Source organism: Trachinotus anak, unplaced genomic scaffold, assembly GCF_046630095.1.
Source record: "Trachinotus anak isolate AG129_WGS33_773 ecotype Australia unplaced genomic scaffold, CSIRO_AGI_Tana_v1 ptg000013l, whole genome shotgun sequence".
Classification (NCBI taxonomy): Eukaryota; Metazoa; Chordata; class Actinopteri; order Carangiformes; family Carangidae; genus Trachinotus; species Trachinotus anak.
In genome coordinates, this window is record NW_027273864.1 from 24,319,896 (window position 1) to 24,337,698 (window position 17,803).

Below are 17,803 nucleotides of genomic sequence, written 5' to 3' on the forward strand. Positions count from 1 at the left end.
GTGTGTGTCAGTGTGGAACTGTGTGTAGTCATTCCTATGAGTTTTCCTACATTTTTTTTAAATCAATATTTTATTTATTCTTTAAAAAATATATAAGCGAATGAGAGAAGAGAGGAAAAAATGTTTGCCTAGCTTTATGGGTCCAGAGCCTATTAGTGTGCATGCACATGAAGAGGTGTGTGTGTGTATTTCAAGGCTCTACACTCCCCAGAGCTCCTAACACCATGCTCTCTGCCCCACTAACCAAGGATGATTAATAAAGGGCAGGGAGAGCGAGGGAGGGAGAGAGACGCTAAGGAACAGAGGGAGAGAGAGAGAGAGAGAGATACATGTGGAGAGAGACATAAAGAGAAATGGGGGGGAAAAAATCAGCTCCGCCTTTTGCTCCACATTTGACTCAAGTGTGAGGCTGTTTTTACCCTTTAGAGCTCACAGGGAGGTAATAGGTGACCAAGATGGCACAATTCCTCATCACCTATTTGTTGACTGTCATCCTTGCCTGTTTGTCCTTTTGCTGTTTCAGTTATGTCAATGTACTGTTTGCAAAATGCCCCCCCCCCCCCCCCCCCCCCCCGCGGCATCAACATACAGATGGGGTTACTATATTGTATGATTACACATTGCGCATGTGTGCGCGCCTGTGATGTGTGTATACATCCCTGTGTGGTAACCTCATGTTTAATTCACACCTCTTGCATAATTGAGTTAGCGAGTGGATTTTCTCCACTCTGATGGAGGCAGTGGGCCTAGAGGATCAGCTGTTACCAGGAAGCCCGGAAAGCTGTCATGACATGACGGCGGCCGGCAGTGATGAACAGGCTCTCTGGGTCTACCAGATGTTCCTCCCTTGCGCCCCCCCCTCCCCTTCCAAGAGTGTGCTCTGCCTGCCTTGCCCCCTGGTGCTGGTGGGCTTCCCATGGTGCCGCTGACTGTTGTGGCGGAGCTAGGAGTAAAGAGACGGAGAGTGTGCGAAGATGCAAGGGCAGAAATGGGGGATTTGAGGCGAGGATGGAGAGAGACAAGATGCAAGATGCAAGTCTCTGTGGAGGCTATTATCCATCTCAGCCATTGATCGAAAAGGAATCTGTACTGAAAGAGTTGCACACAGCACTTCACTTACTTTTCTGTGGTGGCATCATATATTCCCCAGGGCCTGCCAAGAGACTTCTCTCACATACATGTGTTCTCACAGACATACGCTTTTACCGCTTTGAAATGAACATATTCACGCTAAGACTGGATGTGCCCATTTCTCTGGTATCTTTGATTAAGCTGGGAGATTCCTCTATTAAAAGCTCTGTGCTTCGTGCAGGAATCTATTTCTGCTGGTTCTCCCAGCGAAGGATCGGAAAAGACGCTTGATGAAAAGCCTCATGAATGGCATCCCAGAATTCCTTTTTTCCTGCGCAGTTATTTTCTGCTCTTCCTTCCCTATATGTTTACAGCTTCAGTCACTGTGCAATCAAAACATACGTATAACCTGTAGCCATTTGTATGCAGCTGAATGGATGATGACTCTGACATCAAATGAATAATTTCACATTGCAGCACACACTGGAGTCGGTGCAACAAGCTTTCATTTGTCTCTTCGATGACTAATATTAGCTGTGTGAATGTAGGAAACACATGTATACAAGCCCCCTGCTTCCACGGCTATTTGTGTCTTAGTTAGAATTGTGGATTTAGTATCATGATGATAAATATAGTCATGAAATCTAACAGTAGTCCCCAGACTGCAGGCATGATTAAATGAAATGATCATTCATTTAAATACTCAAACACCTTCGGGCTGTGGGAATAATAGCATTTTTATCTGAAGATGATTGTCATTTAATCTTTGTTGATCTTAATGGTTGATAATTGTTGGTGTGACAATGAGAGCATATTGTGTCTGTAGAATGGGATAACTCATCTGTTTCTGTAAGCTACTGAGTTTGAGAGGCTAATTTTGTTCTTAATTGTCTTTGAATTTTAAAGTCAAATTGCATGATTGACTTTGCATTCGGCAGCAGTGGATTCTGCCGCTGATAACAATTTGTTGCCTTCTCTAGATCACATGTAGAGTTACCTGCTCCTGCTCAGACATCAGCATATTTTCCATTACCTGCTGATCATGCCAATAGAGAAGAATACAGTGTGACATGAGCCCCTAAGCTCCTGTATCAAACGGCAATAGTGAGTGTGGGTTAATCACATTAATGCACCTCTCATATCAGGAAGTGCCTCTCAATGGAATCATCCTCTTGACAGGCGATGCGTTGTCACTGCAAAGAGATTTGCAGTCGGCTGCAAAAAAAAAAAAGGGATTGAGAGAGAGAGAGAGAGAGAGAGAGAGTGGGAATTCAGCAGCCCAGAGAGCCTGGTCAAATAACTAGAGACATCTGTTCTCGCCTTAGAGATGTTTCTGACAATCTGCTGAATGAAGCAGGAGAGCCATCATGTACATCGCTCCTTTGGCACAGAACTCATAACAAAGTAATTTAAAGCTGAATGAGCTCCCTCTTAGTGAGTTTAAGGTGATTATGAGTGTTTTTTTATGCAGATTCAATAAGTTGTTGGCTATGTATTGTTTTGTTTAGATGTGCTTAGGCTTTGGCACTGATCCTGCTGCTCTGCTATTGGATTATTGACTGTGTGTTGCTTAGCTACTTTTGCTCCTCTTTTAGAGTGTAATTGCAGTGTTGCTTAGTATGCATGTTACTGTATGTGGCCTACAACTGTCTTGATACTGCTTTCTAGGCCAGGCTCCCCTTGGAGAAAAAAAAAAACATTCTTACCATCTCGGTGACAGCTGGCTTCATTAAGGCTGAACGAAGAAGTAGACATGTAGATAAAATGATTACTGTACACAAAAGTGTAGGCGGTGGTGAAATCTCATTGGCCTCATTAATAATTCAAAATGCAGGTAACACAGGATTAAAGAGGAAACTTGGCAAATCTCTGCGAGACACTTATATGAAATATAAGATGAATATTGCATCAGCTTCTCTTCAGCTGCTGCTGTATTTATTGAAACTCCTCAGCGCTAATATGCTCCTACTAGGGGAGAGCTTAAAGGACCATACCAGTGTTATGCATGTGTCAGCCCATTAACTGCAAATATGAGCACTCTATATTACTGCTGACCATTTCCTGAAGCACACGCTTGTGTTTAAGACTGCCAAAAAATTTCCAATCTTTAATGGTTCCACTGTTTTCAGTTCATCCATCAGAAACGTTCATCGAGGTGATCCACCAGAGTCAATGCCATGTGTGCTTTTATTGTTGACAAAGTTAGGTTTGTGTGGTGATACTAATAAGATTTTCTACTCAATGATAACATAACCTTGGCTACAATAAATGCAAGCCTGATGTTTACTCTGAAGCTTGATTTTCATTCTGTTATGAAATGGTTGGCTACCTGGTAAAGCACAAATGCAAAAATAATGTCGAGTTTCTTTGTAGGAAGCGTTATAAAACATGCTGGACTGTTGGTATGGCTATCCACACTGTTGGACCGAACAATCCCAAAAAAAGGTCCTCCTACTAGCATTTTACAGAACTAACATATGTAGCATGCAGTCTTCATTAGTGCATGTGTCTGCTCAGTTGTCATGGAGATGGATCTGTTGTCCTTTTGAAAGCAGCTATTTCCCATTCAGATGTACATGTGCTCAAGGGAGTACTTCTGCAGTTGCTGGAAGCTATGTGGGAATGTGTGGGAGTAGCTCAGCTAATTTAAAAATAGAAATTATGATTTTGTAAAAAAAAAAAAAAAAAAAAAAAAGTGTTCAGGAAGAAAATACATACACAAATTGGATTGCAAATAACAAATTGTCAAAGTATTTTCACAATAACCAGGTTACACTACCAGCTGCACAGGACACACCTCCCAATCATGTTTGGCAAGAGAGGTTTGAACTATAACAGTGGGTGAATAGTTGAAAACTTCCACTAGAGGAGAAGTCAAAGCAGGTAGCATGCCTTAAAATATTGTAACAATATTCATACCATCCAGTCCATTCAAATAAACACATTTGGAGCTCATCTAATGGTGCTTTGGGGACATGTAAGACAAAAAAAAGAATGGGAGCAACTGCCTTCAAAGTGTTACACGTACTCTGAGCAGGAGCTGATAATTTGATAGTCATAATGTTTGTGATCAGAAGCACGGCAGAAAAATCCTTGATCTCAAGCCCTTCTGTTTGGTTAACATCACCAGGCCACGGGCATGTCACCGCACTCATGAGCCGGCGTGGGTTTGTTCACACTCCACAGGGACACTTGAGCACGACTGTCAAACAGTAAATGCAAGACGGTTGCTGCAGCGCCCCGGGTATGACAATTAGCAGGAGTGTTGTTCCATCACTGAATGTTCTCAACCTTCTAACCTCGCCTCATTAATGTCGTACTAACTTTCATTGTTGCCTCTCTCAGCACTGCCTTCCCTGCCCTCCTTGGAGCTGACAGATCTAATGCTCTGATTTTGATCTCCTATTAAAAATACAATCCTTATAATGACTGTGTAGCGGTTTGATTGCATATTCACTACACAGCATTATGCCAGTCCCTTAAAGAGGAATTTATTTTAATGAGCCATCATTATTTCCATGTTAAATGGAAATATATATATATATAAAATAGAAAATCAATGCAGATACTCCCCATCATAAAGTCCAATTAAAATATCTTTGTCATGACAGGCCTTCAGATGCCCTCAAACCTGGGTTACCTGCAGTCTGTTTAAATTTTTTGTTGACTCTTATAGCTGGAAAGGAGGATATGTCCATGTTTCCTTCCCTTGTATCCATTTGTTTGTAACCACTCAACACTTTTTGTATCCGTTTGGCCTTTTCCTATATCATCCTACAAAACTTTTTGTTGATATACAGCTTGTTTGTCCTCTGTTACTCTCATCATGTGGCTCCCATATGTGTGTGAGGCAGCTGTCAGGCTTGTAGAGAAGTGCTGCTGTCTTACCACACACACACACACACACACACACACACACACACACACACACACACACACACACACACACACACACACACACACACACACACACACACACAGACACACACACACACACACACAAAATGATTTTAAAGTACACTGTCCATCTTGACACATAATTTAAATTGAAACTGAACTAAAATGCTGTTTTTTCCTAAAGACCTGCCCGACTGCTGAATACCTAAAAAAAATGACATGGATTCCCAGGGAATTTGGCAAACCAGTTAGGGTGGAGAAATTGATTAAATTTTGGGGGTTGTGGAGGGATTTCCAGGATAACATGATTAGCAAAGGTGAAGAAATCAATTTAGATTAAAATTTTAAGTGAGGTATTTTTTGCCTGTGAACTGCGCAGTGATGTTGGAGGTTTTGCTCTCTAAGGACTGACTAGTTTTTACATTCCCCTGTGCAGTTTCAGTCATTTAAAAATTTTTGCTAGGTTAAAAAAACTTAAAGGGATACATCTAATTACAAGTAAGTGTATCAAAACATTGATCTCCATCAGAAACGACTCCTATTTTTGTTTTCAGACATATTAGAAATCAGTAGCAGGATTAATGACTTGTTTTCTTGCAGTGCATTACTGCACCAGTTTTCTCATAATGCCACTGCAAAGCAGAGCTGGCAACATACCATAGCATCCTAGCTGAGAGCCCACTGTTCTCATGCCTTGCAGTGTGTTTGTGGAGGTTGAGGAAGGGGGAGGTGGTGGGGAAAGGCGGGCGGAGGCATAATGTGACTACAAAACAAACAAGCGTAAAGTTGCTCCCAACCCTACACCAACTCCTCAATAATTCATCTATAGTAGAGCCAGTTACTCTACCGGTGTGTGTGTGTGTGTGTGCGTGCGTGTGTGTGTGCATGATAACTGGTGGTATTAGAGTAAAGCGGTAGGCTCCAGTCAAAAAGCATAGCATGACTCTCAGTCACCAGCGTTCTCTCATTATTCCCACTCTAATAAAATCGGTGCTGCTCTCGCTGCACACTCAACCAGCACCTGCAACGATCACAGCGTAAGCAGCGTGCTTGAGGAGGTGATTTGGAGCTGTACACTTGGAGATTAATAAAAAGTGTGTTTCATTGCCTTGTACATGTGAAATGTATGCGCAGCTTTGCTTCACGGGTGTTATATAGGCTGCTACAGACGTGTGTAGGAGGACTGGTAAGCCATGATTTCTAGCAGGGCTGCACAACATGCAAGAAAAAATCAGATTCTGATTATTTTGGCAGATGCTGTGATTGCGATATGCAGTTGTGATATTTCAGTTGGAATGATTGTTTTCGCATTTCTTTCTCAGAAAAAAACATTTTAAATGATGATGTGATTTTTGTTGGGTCTTGTACCAAACAAGCATTTCCCTTATGTCTGGAGAATATGATTTGTAGGCCAGGACAACTTTGTAGCATCACAATGCTTATGGTGCTAACAATGCACAACAATGTTGTGACACATTTTAGCTTAATCAAAAAAAATTGCAGCTCCTGCGATTTGGATATCCCACTTGGCCATATCGCGATTTCGACTATATTTTGATTAATTTCTCAGTAATATCAGCACAATACAACAAGCCATAAGATGTGTTTGCTTTTTTAGATAAGTATTATTATCCATTTGTCATACAGATTGCTTCTATAATCATGTCAGTTTGACACTGCTCCATTCTGCAAACAAACAGGAAACAAGGTGACAAAGCTTTCACAATATTGGGTGTAAATGGGTTTATCATCCACAACATCTGGGTTATTATACGCTGAACTGAGAGGAAATCCTTCATGTCATTTTTTTATTTTATTTTATTTTTTTAGTAAGCCCCTTGAGGCAAATTTGTGATTTGTGATATTGGGCAATAGAAAAATGTTTTTATTGGTATGGGGGTTCTGGGGGATTTCAACTCCTCTGTGCCTTCAGTCCCTGTTCCAATTAAAGACCATGTTGTTGTCTTAAATGCCTGTTAGTGCTCATACGGCAGTATAATGACTAATTCTTATCCTGGCCCTGTAAATATGTATTTATTAGGGAGTCATTAGCTACATTGTAGTTGTGTGTACGAGTATAGCAGTTGCAGTTCTGGTGGGTTTCACTTCTGACTGAATTGATGAGGATTCATGGATATGGAAAGTGGTTATTTTTGCTTTGACCTGCATCCTGTTTGCCCTCATTACCCACTGAACAGTGCTTCCTGCTTTGTGTGAACAATTCTGCTTTTCTCTGATCCTATCTGCCCATCACCACAACTGTTAGATATCTGCCTTATTCTCTACCTGCAATACAAATCCGCCATTCATCACTCTTTTCTAAATGTATTATATATCTGTAATTGTGTATCAATGCAGGAACTACAGTCTCTCTACCTGGTAGAATCATAAAAGGGGATTTAGTCATATCATCATTTTAACCTGTGGAACCACAGAAGCTCCTAAATATGTAATCGCCAAAACAGGATCAGAACTGGAGCTCAGAATGTGATATAACTACATTGTGAAAATACAAATATTTAGTCAGATTTTTTCCCCCAGCTTTTTTCCTCTTGTCTTGCTCCTCAGTGCATCAGTCACATCCTGTAAATGTGAAAGTGGATTGGGGGAGAAAAAAAAACAACCCATAAAGGGCTGGATGTGAGTGTGGCGTGGGTCGTCTTCTGCTTGAGCATTGTCTCCGTCAGTGTCTGAGAGCAGATTGAAGGGGACGTCTGGTGAGGAGTCACTCCTCAGTCTGAGAGCCTTGTTTATTTTACCAGAGGCACAGCAGACATACGGTGGCTGACTGACCTAGCATTGTCATGAAGGACGTTATCTTTATGCAACAATGATTGCTACACACCATAGTCCCTCCAACACCCCTCCCCCACCCTAACCCACTCCTTCAGCTGTGTTCAATGATTGCACATTTGGCTAGCGTGTCACTTCCCACTTTCCTATTATCCAGATGTGCATTATCCTCCAACTGGTGTTTATCACTGAAGATAGGGGCTCCGGTCACCTCTAGACAGCTCACAGGTAATGGGCCTTGACATCTGAATTAGTCTGCTCTTTCAAAGGGTGATTAGCAAGCAGCTTAGGATTCTGGGGGGATGTTGATAGGCAGACATAAACAGGCAGGGGCGACGGGCTGGTGGGATGCTGTCTCTGTGGTTCATGATGGGAGGCTTGCCAGTAATACGGCTCATCATGAAGTGGTCACGGTGTGGTTTCGCAGATGACAGAGGGTGGGATGGAGCGGGTGACTGGGGCCAGTGCGATTATGTGTTTGCACTGGTGATTTAGCCACTTGAAGTGTATAATATTCATAGCTGATACTGCAGTGTGAAGAGCTAACCAAGCTGCTGCCCTCATAAACTTTATGAATAGCACAGCTTTTGAATTTTATACCAAAATCCGTCTTGTGTCTCTGTGTCTTGGCTGCGTGACCGGCTGGCCCAGCTGTTACGCTCACCCCTTCCCCAGCTCTTTTATTATTCCTTGGCTGTGTGATTGGCTGTGTGCTTGAAGCGGCAGGGGAACGGCTGGCTTTGTAGAATCTTAATAGTGGTGAGCTAGCGCCAAGCTTTCCTCTCGCCGCTTGCTGCAGGCGTGTGACTGAATGCCAATGAGACATTAGGGTTGAGGCAGGATGGATCAGGCCAGGCCAGCCAGGTGGCTGTAGAGCCCTTTACCAGGTGAGGCTCACACATGTTTCTTTCCAGAAGCTGCACAGCGAGCGGCGCTCTGTGTCTCAGGGTTATCTCGGTGCACCAAATCGTCAGGATGTGCCCTTTCTTGTGCTCCTCTGTCCAGAGGGAGATCATCTAAGAGCATTCTGTTCAACTTTGACTTTGCGATGCTGCCTTCTCTTTGATTATGTAATTTGCTCTCTCCCTTGTGAGTCAGGGTGGATGATGACATATTTCTCTTGATTTTATATCGCATGATATTTGCCTTTTTCTGTTGAAAATGCATGAATGTGATTGACCTTGTAAAAACACTGTTTATACTGCGCCATCTATTCAAATATATTCTCCCCTCATTTGGTTATCACCACAAATTATTTAATATTGTCTCTGTTTAATTTTATGATGACTGAATTTAAAAAAAATAATACATCACTGAATAGGGCAATGCAAAATAACATTTTCATACCTCATGTCATTCATTACCTGGACTGGCTGCTGCGTTTTCCATTGCAGCATAGCTCACACTGTGTAACTGTAAAGGCAAAGGATGACTGATGAAGTATGTGTGTGTGTGTGTATGTGTGTGTGCATGGACAGCAGAGGACCTGTTAATATACTATTACACGTACTATTAATGGAGAGCTGTAATACTTTAGGTCTTTTGTGCACACACACACACACACACACACGCACACACACACACCAACATCAGCACATTAATCTCTCTCTGTCGCAGCGTGCACATGGTTCTCCACATGACGCAGATGTTGCTAACAGTGGGATGGAATGAGGGGTGGGTGCAGAAGCCCCAGTCACCCAGTCTCTTGCTAATCTGATTACAGACGGCTTCACACAGTCGCACCGCCTGATGAAGGGAGGGCATCAGGGAAGGGACAGATGGAAGAGCCGTGGCTGTTAACAGCTGTGGTTAACTCTGTTGTGTAATATACAGTTGTGGTGCTCGGAAGAGGAAAGGCATGTGATGGCGTTCCACTGTAATGGTTATACAATCAGCAGGGCTGTATACAAGCATTTGTGACATAGAATTAATCCTGTGCTGATACAGAAATCACACTCGCACCAGTTCATCCAAATATGTGGTCCGGTCCTGAAGCTTACAGTGGTTGTAGTCTGTCATCACTTTCCCCACGATGCCTTAAAAGTGGTGTTATTGAGCCACATTTCCCATAATTCACCCAACTGGTGAAAGCCAAAATGATCCATGATGTTAACATCCCCCACAGTGTCCAGATTGAGTCTGTTTATCAGATCTGCTACAGCACATATTTCACCACTGATTAACAATCTAAATCTCAGAGGCAGAGTGGCTCGTGCTGATGAACGTTACGTTCATTATGTTTTTCAGCCTCTCGAGCCACCCCCACCCAAACTGTGACTTCACTGGAAGCTGAGTGGTGGCAGCTGGTGGCAGAGGAGCTCTCAGATCTGCAGGGTACCAACATACAGAAAATGCACAGAATTTTCTATGAAATCTTAGCTGCAAAAGCATATTTAGGAGCTAACTAGTGGATTACCACAACATATTAGCAAAGACATTTGAACAACTCATAATTTAATTCACATTGGTAATTTATGGTTGTCTCTTAAAACGTGTGTTGTGACACCTGACATACTTCACATACCTCACATGCCTAACATACATACCCACTGCAATAAAGCAGTCTATTTAAAGGATAACGACTTTCTGATTCTGTTGTAATGCTTTAACACCTGCTGCTCATGTACATGTTTGTGAGCCTGCTCACCTGACAACAGTTCAGTCATGTTATCAGCTTTTTTGAGGAAATGAAGGTGTTTTGGCTTTAAACTCGCTCTTAAAGCTCCCGGCAGCTTGGAGCCGCAATGTCTCTGCCCAAAGAATTCAATCCCTTGAGAAGTGAGATGCCGGGAACTGCCTCTCCTTTTCATCAAATTAAAAACATTTGCTGCTCATAGTAATATACATAATGTGAGTCGGTGTCTTGGCTTTGTTCACTCAGTGTTTGTGTGCTTGGCAGTATCAGTTAGCTAATGCTACAAGGGTGGTAGCTGGCTGTTTTATTGCTCTCTCACAGATCTTGTAGGCAATGCCTTCTCATTTCTCATCTCATGCTGCTGTGAGGTATGTGCAATTAATTTGCACTGATAGTAATTACAAAACAATTTCTTATTGTGGCTTAGCTTATTTTTTTTTTTTCCTGTTGTTTGGCAATTGCATTACATGATACTTTCCTGCAGTTAATTATCAGACAGTAATGAAACAGAGATACTCTCTCTGCATGATGAACGTTATGAGTGTTCAGGGCTGGGTTGGTTTTAAGGCATATTTCTCCACAGGTTGTTGTTGTTGCTGCTGTATTTTGGGGGTTTCTTATTGTTTTACTGCAAACTCTATCTCAGTTCAGCCTCTGCAGCACCAGAATTACTTCCTAAAAAAGTGAATTTATGCAACAGTCCTGTGATCGAAGGGTCATTGACAAATAAAATGTTTTTAAAAAAAAGTCTTTTTAAAATGGATATTATGCATATTTTTGAAATTAGAATAATGTGTTTCAACAAGCCTTATTTGTGTTACAACATTTCAAAGTTTTAAATTCATTTTTTGACTGTATTTTTAACTTCACCACCTGAAAAATGTCAGGTGGTGCAACCAAATTTATATACTTTCCTTCTATTTATTCTGAGTGAAATGCTTGGCAATTATACCTGAGTGTGTCTATAGTGGCTAACACATTGTTATTTTGTGGTTGAGTTCTTTGTTAACTATAATTTAAGATTCTTGCATTTCAGTGGCCAGGTATTTCATATTTTTAATATCCAATTTTACATTTAAATACAGAAAAACTTGTATATAAATATACAAATGAATCTATTTAATACAATAGCTATATACCTCATAGTTTACAACCATTTGTTCACTTTAACGTATCATTTATTGGTTTAAATAAATATTTTACCTGGTCGCACTACCTGACGATTCAGTTGTGTCACCTGACTTTTGCAGCTAATTTCAAATTCAACAGGCTTCTACTTAGACACCTGTTTAACCTTTAGCCTTTGCTAGCAAGTTCATACATATAGTTTTTTAATAACTATATGTTATGTTATGATAAAATAACATTTTCCTAGTTTAATCTTGGTTGTACCACGTGACATGAAAAGTGTACCAGCCCAACTATGAGTTGAAAGTAGCTATTTTTATCTATATTTGAGAGAGCTCTACAAACCTTTTCACACATCAATAAAGATCACTTGGGGTCCTCTGGCTGATGGAATATCCTGTTTGCTGTTGTAACTATTCACTTCAGAATAAAAGATACATGTATACAGTTGCACCACCCTGACATTTGACAATACACAAATTCCCGGACAAAAGTTTTTGAATTATCTTAACACCTTTAAAACTATTAATATTTGTGAATTTAGTTTATTTGAAAGGTCTCAAACATGAAATCATGCCACAGTATTTATTTTGAATTTATTATCATTAAAATATCATATTTAATACTTTTCTCAGGCTGTTCATTAACTTGGACGGTTGCGCCACCTGACATTTTGGTGGTTTGAGATGCCAAAATATAAAATATATACATTATTATAATGTACTGAAAACATGGTCAAACTACAGCAGTTTTATAGAATAAAATGATGCATGTCATGAATTAATTAAAATTATTTTAAAGGAAAGTAATGCACTTGGACACAAAAATATGCACGTCATGTCAATGACCCAGAAACAGATTTTTCTGTCCTCTTTTTTTACGGCTGGGGTCAACTCCCTGCAGTCTAGTTAAAATGCAATATAAAAAAGTCATTTCTTATGTATAAAGCATTCATTCTTTATTAGTCCATTATTATGATTAACTGTTTTTGATTGGAATTTAGTTAAGTGACTTAAACAAAAATGTTCTTCTATGAAGCTGTTAAGTTTAGATTAAGGTAATGTCGTGATAATGCTGTTGACAATAACATGGCAGCAGGACTGAAAATTGTATCTGAACAACAAACACAACAAATATAAAAAAGAAATATGAGGTGTTGAGTTAGAGATGGGCTACAACTGCACTTAAAGGACAACAATATCCAATTCTAATCTTCATTATATGTGATAGTCATGACTGTTTCTGTAGTTAAGTGTTTAAGCTTTAAAGACTGTTAGTAGCAATAAATCCTGGGAGTCCGACTCCATGTTTCTGACTAATTTTGACTCATGAATATAAAGGAAGCTCTTCAATAGTGGCCATTATAAATAATGATACAACAGTGACTAAGCCTACACATGTCCAGAGAAGCAGACCGGCCTCAACATGCAAGGTACAATGATGAGTCAGGTATTTACACTTTTTGAAATTTGAATCTCAGAGCACCAAAATAAACAACGGCTGACATCCAGAGGATCAGAGCTGATGTCAACAAATTCCCATTATCCAGTAAAAAAGGCAGAATTGATTTGTTCCTAGACTCATAAGAGCATGAAAGCAGGCAGCACAGAAGTTTGTTTCTGAGGTAAAAACCCTACAATAAGCCTTTGAAAAAGTTTTCATACGGTGGATTAAAAAAGAGACAGTCATCAATTAAATCCAGTTTGACACCACACTGCTGCTGCCGCTTCCCGTTTGTGTGCTTACAATATGTGAAAGCTTTGAAGATCGTGCTTCTCACACTGGAATACAGCTTCTTTGTTTCATCTGAATTACAAACAAGCAGCTGCTTATAGGCATTCATATACATATCCTGTCTGAGCAGCCAATGAGGTTGAACGACACCCAGTCAAAAACTCTCCTCCGCCAGCTTGTTCAAGAGTTGGAGTGTGTCTGCAGTTTTCACAAAATGTGGTTTTACCTCTAAGATTTCGACGCAGATCAGTTCTGTCTGTCTGTCTCTTTCTTCTCTCTGAGTCTGCCCTCATGTTGTCTGTACAAGTTGAGGCCTGTTGTTGTCAGTGCTGCAGAGGGATTTAGGGAGGAGCTAAGCTGTCTCACATAACTACTCTCTTCATTTGAGATCTGAACTTAATTTTTAAAGCCAACAAAGCATCTTACTGCATAAACTGACATACAAAAGCGCCTGAATGTTACACGTTTGCAGGTATACCTAGAGTTGAAATGAACTATCATTTTCTTGATCGGTTAGTTTGCTTATTATGTTCTTGATTATTTTCTCAATTAGTTTATTAATAATTCAGTCAGAAAACAATTAACAATTCCCATCAAATTTCCAACCCACCATCCAAAACCTAAAGGACTTCAGCTTAGTGTCATACAGAACTAAAAAAGCTGGAAAATATTCACATTAGAGAAGCTAGAGCAAATATACGTCTAACAATAACGATTATCAGAATTGTTGCTTAAATTTCTGTTGCTCAAGCCGAACTTTGTGAAACCTTGAACACAGCTTTCTACCATCTCAACAGATTTGTCAGTTTCCATAGTCGGGGTTGGGTGTGTGCTTTGGCGCTTCAGGCCAGATGATGCAGCATCATGATCTCTCCTCTGATTCATTACAGACTGAGCCAGTTTGTGTTTTGACATGGCTGAGTCTGACCCCGAGCCCCAGTCTGTCTGGATGGCTGTTTTTATACCTGGCTGAGCAGCTCTGCCATTGGCATTCACCCACACATGAACGTACCCACAAATAAATCCAAAAAGACACACTCACTTGAGCACGCACACGCACACACACACACAAAGCTGTTCGGTTGGATGAGGTGTGGGCAGATCTCGGTAAAAGGTGGTCCAGCCATCCTTCAGGCTGCGGTTTATTTCCAGGTAATGTGTGTAGGAGGAAAGGTGATTTTACTTTGAAATTAGCATCAAAGTCTGACATTAGCGATATTAATTTCATTGTGGCGTCTATGATTGTGGCTGTCTGCAGGCTGACATTCAAACAGTTAATCAAACACAAAGGGCTCTCTCTGGCTAGATTAATGCAGAGGCCGGCTGAGGCAGTGCTTGTAAAAGTTAAATTAAAATATGTATGATAAAAAAAAAAAAAAAAAAAAAAATTTCATTTTTAGCTCCCTTCAATACTGTGAAATGAGCGTTCATACCCATCCGCTCCTTATTTGGTGCTGTCATATTTAAAAATGCGTAGAAGCACTTATGAGGATACATTTTTGCACTTAATTAAATTAAAGGAAATGGTGGTAAATCATGAATCACACACTCTCCTCTCTATTATACTTAACACTTCGAATGATATCCAGTTAAAGGAGTTGGAAAGCTTATATTGTTTCCCCTCTCCTCGAAACACAGCTGCAGCCTTGCTCGAGGAGTCCTTTCATCTGCTGTTTGACAGTATTGTTCTCATAAATGTGCTTAAAATTACAACGTTATTGTCTGTGTCTCTACAGAAGCAATCACTTATAAAGATCTTCAACTCGTGTGAAATATGCAAGTTGCTGTGTTGGGAGTTGCAAATGAAAACAAACTGTATATATTATATGTGTTTTATGTTCTAAATTTGAAGCACACTTTATTTTGATAGTGTACCTCTGAAGCACCATAACTCCGTCAGTAAAAATTTCACTGTTGGAGAGATTTGTGAGAAGAAATAAAAAAAAAAATTGAATTTTTATATGGATAAAAATCCCATCTATGGTCCAGCATTGCAGATATATACTTCCCCATTTGTGAGTCAGATGCCCTGGAAAGACCCTGTTTGAATTTTTAGATTGTATTAACAGTAAAAGGATGCAAGATTGAAAGAACAATGCAGCCAAGAAAAATGTCCGTTTGGCAAGCTCTCTCACACAATGTCCCAGGCTCACAGCCACGTACCAAAGCAATTTTGTTCCTCTGGCACATAGAACCAAAAATTGATCTGTGTAAATAGACTGGATTACTGTTGCACTGGAGGGGCCTAACAGAGAGAGCAGCGATGAATACATCCATCTATCCATCTGTCCATTCAGCCGTCCAGCCAGACATCAGTTTCCCTGACAGGGATGTTTCTTACTGTGACAGACTTATTGACAGGCCCGAGAGAAGCTCGGGATTATGGGACTGGAGGACGACATGAGCGCTTGTCAGGCTGATGTGGAGGGTAAAGCTTACGCTCTGTCAACGGGCTGCACACACCTCTGTGGCATGCATGGAATCCATGCGGCTGCACCTCGACAGAGAGAAAGCTTTTTTTGATGAAAACCAGTTGAACCAGTAGCACCTTTGGACATGCGCGGTTGCTGTTGGATACTGTATCTATTTATCTGTCTCGCCCGCAGAAGGGTAGACGTATATGTGAGTTGATTTAATTGCATTGCTGACCTTTTCAAAAGGGAAAGAAAAAAGCTATTAAATTAATTCATTCCACAGTCTTGCGGTCTAGGTGAAAACACGTGAACATGAAGTATCTGTTGTATATTTATCTACAAAACTTTATCTGCTTTAAATGGCAACAAAAGTGGCTGGTGCAGTAAGTGCTTTTGAATTTACAGAGAGAGAAATCTAGCTTCCAATATTCTGCAGTGTAAATTGATCCAGTTCGTTCAGTTCTTTGTTGTACAATATATGTTTGTTTTTCTTTTCATGTAGGATTTTAAGGAGGATGGGACAAAATACGGAGGAATTGTGTCCGCTGTCACTTAATTAATAATTAGATTTCACCATATATTCTTTTTTTAAAAAAATGTAATTTAAAAAAAATAAATTTTTAATTCAGAATTCCTGCAAGACGTATTGGACTTAGAGATGGAAGGAGCCGACCATTAGCCTCTCCCCAGTTTGGTCCCAGTGGTAGCTACTTTCCAACGAATCCCTCTCTTTCATTGTTGTAATACTTGGTAACAGTTGATAGGAGGAAGACCCCAGGCTGTATCTTGCAATTCTAATGAAATGTTTAAAAGCGCAAAGCCAGAGACTTCATATATAAAAAGGAATCTTTTTAAATTTTTGCTCCACTTCTGTTGTTGAAATGTATGTTGTATCACTGGGATCTATGCATTCTTTTGAAATATGTAGCTCTCAGAGGCTTTGACAAACATTTTTTAAAAATACATTCAGATGGTTTAAGTATGTTGTTGACCAGAACATGGATGAGTGATCACATTACTTTTCATCTGTCCTCCAGGACATGAACTCCAACCTGACACTCCATATAACTGGCAACATTCAGGACAGAGTTAGCCTTGGGTTATTTGTCAATTCTAATGTTGATGTGTGTGAGGAATCCTATGCACATTGTAAGTATGTGGCAGCCCGGAGAGAAACATCGACTGATGTCTGCACTGTCAGTGTTTTCACTGGCTTTATGTCTCAATCCATGCCACTAATTAGTGTAATTCTTGAGGAAACACCTTTTTAATTTGGTGAGACGGAAACGCAGGTGTGGATAAAGACGCTGGTTTTGTGTTCAGCGTTTATCCTGATGGTTGAATTCCAAAACGTGTTGGGCCCACAGGTGCGAGCAGGAGCGAGCTGCCACTACAAGGTCCTGCCCGCCTCTGTGCAGAGAATTGGTTGAATCATCCTCTTTTGTGAAGCCGGTAATAAAGGGATTGGTATTCAGATCCACCCAGCCACACCAATGATGTTCCACAGCTTCATATTTAAGCTGCACCTACAACAAGTTCAAATCACCTTCCAAATCACCTTCCTCTCAAACATAAACATGTTAAAAGCCTCTAAACAAAATAGCTTCCAAAAACAACATCATTCTGATTTATTTGGAGAGCCATGCAGCAGGGTGTGAATTTGTAAAGCAAGTTTAACAGTCATATTGTAGCAGTGGATTTGACTCTGTGAGGTTTCCAGTTGATGGCTGAAAAGCAATTGTAGCTGCGATAGAGCTGGATTTCATTTTCCAGCGTCAACCAATGCCCTCTTATCTCTCCTTTTACTGTGACGCGTCTTATAATAGCTTTACACAGACATGGGAAGAATCCCAGCAGCCTATTACTCCTACCTACATTCAATTTACATCAGCTCTGCCTCATACCCTAACCCCACCCTGCCCCACACTACACTGCACTAGTTTTTTTTTATCATTTTTTTTTTTTGAAATCTGTTTTATCGGATGAAAGGAGGAAAAGTGGGGAAAAAAGAGGGGTGTAGATTCACACATATATAATTTATCTTTAGACTGTTCTATGATAGATGTGATCAAACACAGAAATGCTGCTGATGAAATTTCTTAAAATACAAACATCCAATATTCTAATAATT

At 40.4% G+C, this 17,803-nt stretch overlaps 1 protein-coding gene across 2 annotated transcripts in view; it reads left to right on the forward strand.

Moving 5' to 3' along the window:
• Positions 1-17,803, forward strand: part of magi3b (membrane associated guanylate kinase, WW and PDZ domain containing 3b) — a 121,997-nt gene that overhangs the window by 2,146 nt on the left and 102,048 nt on the right. The window lies entirely within an intron of this gene.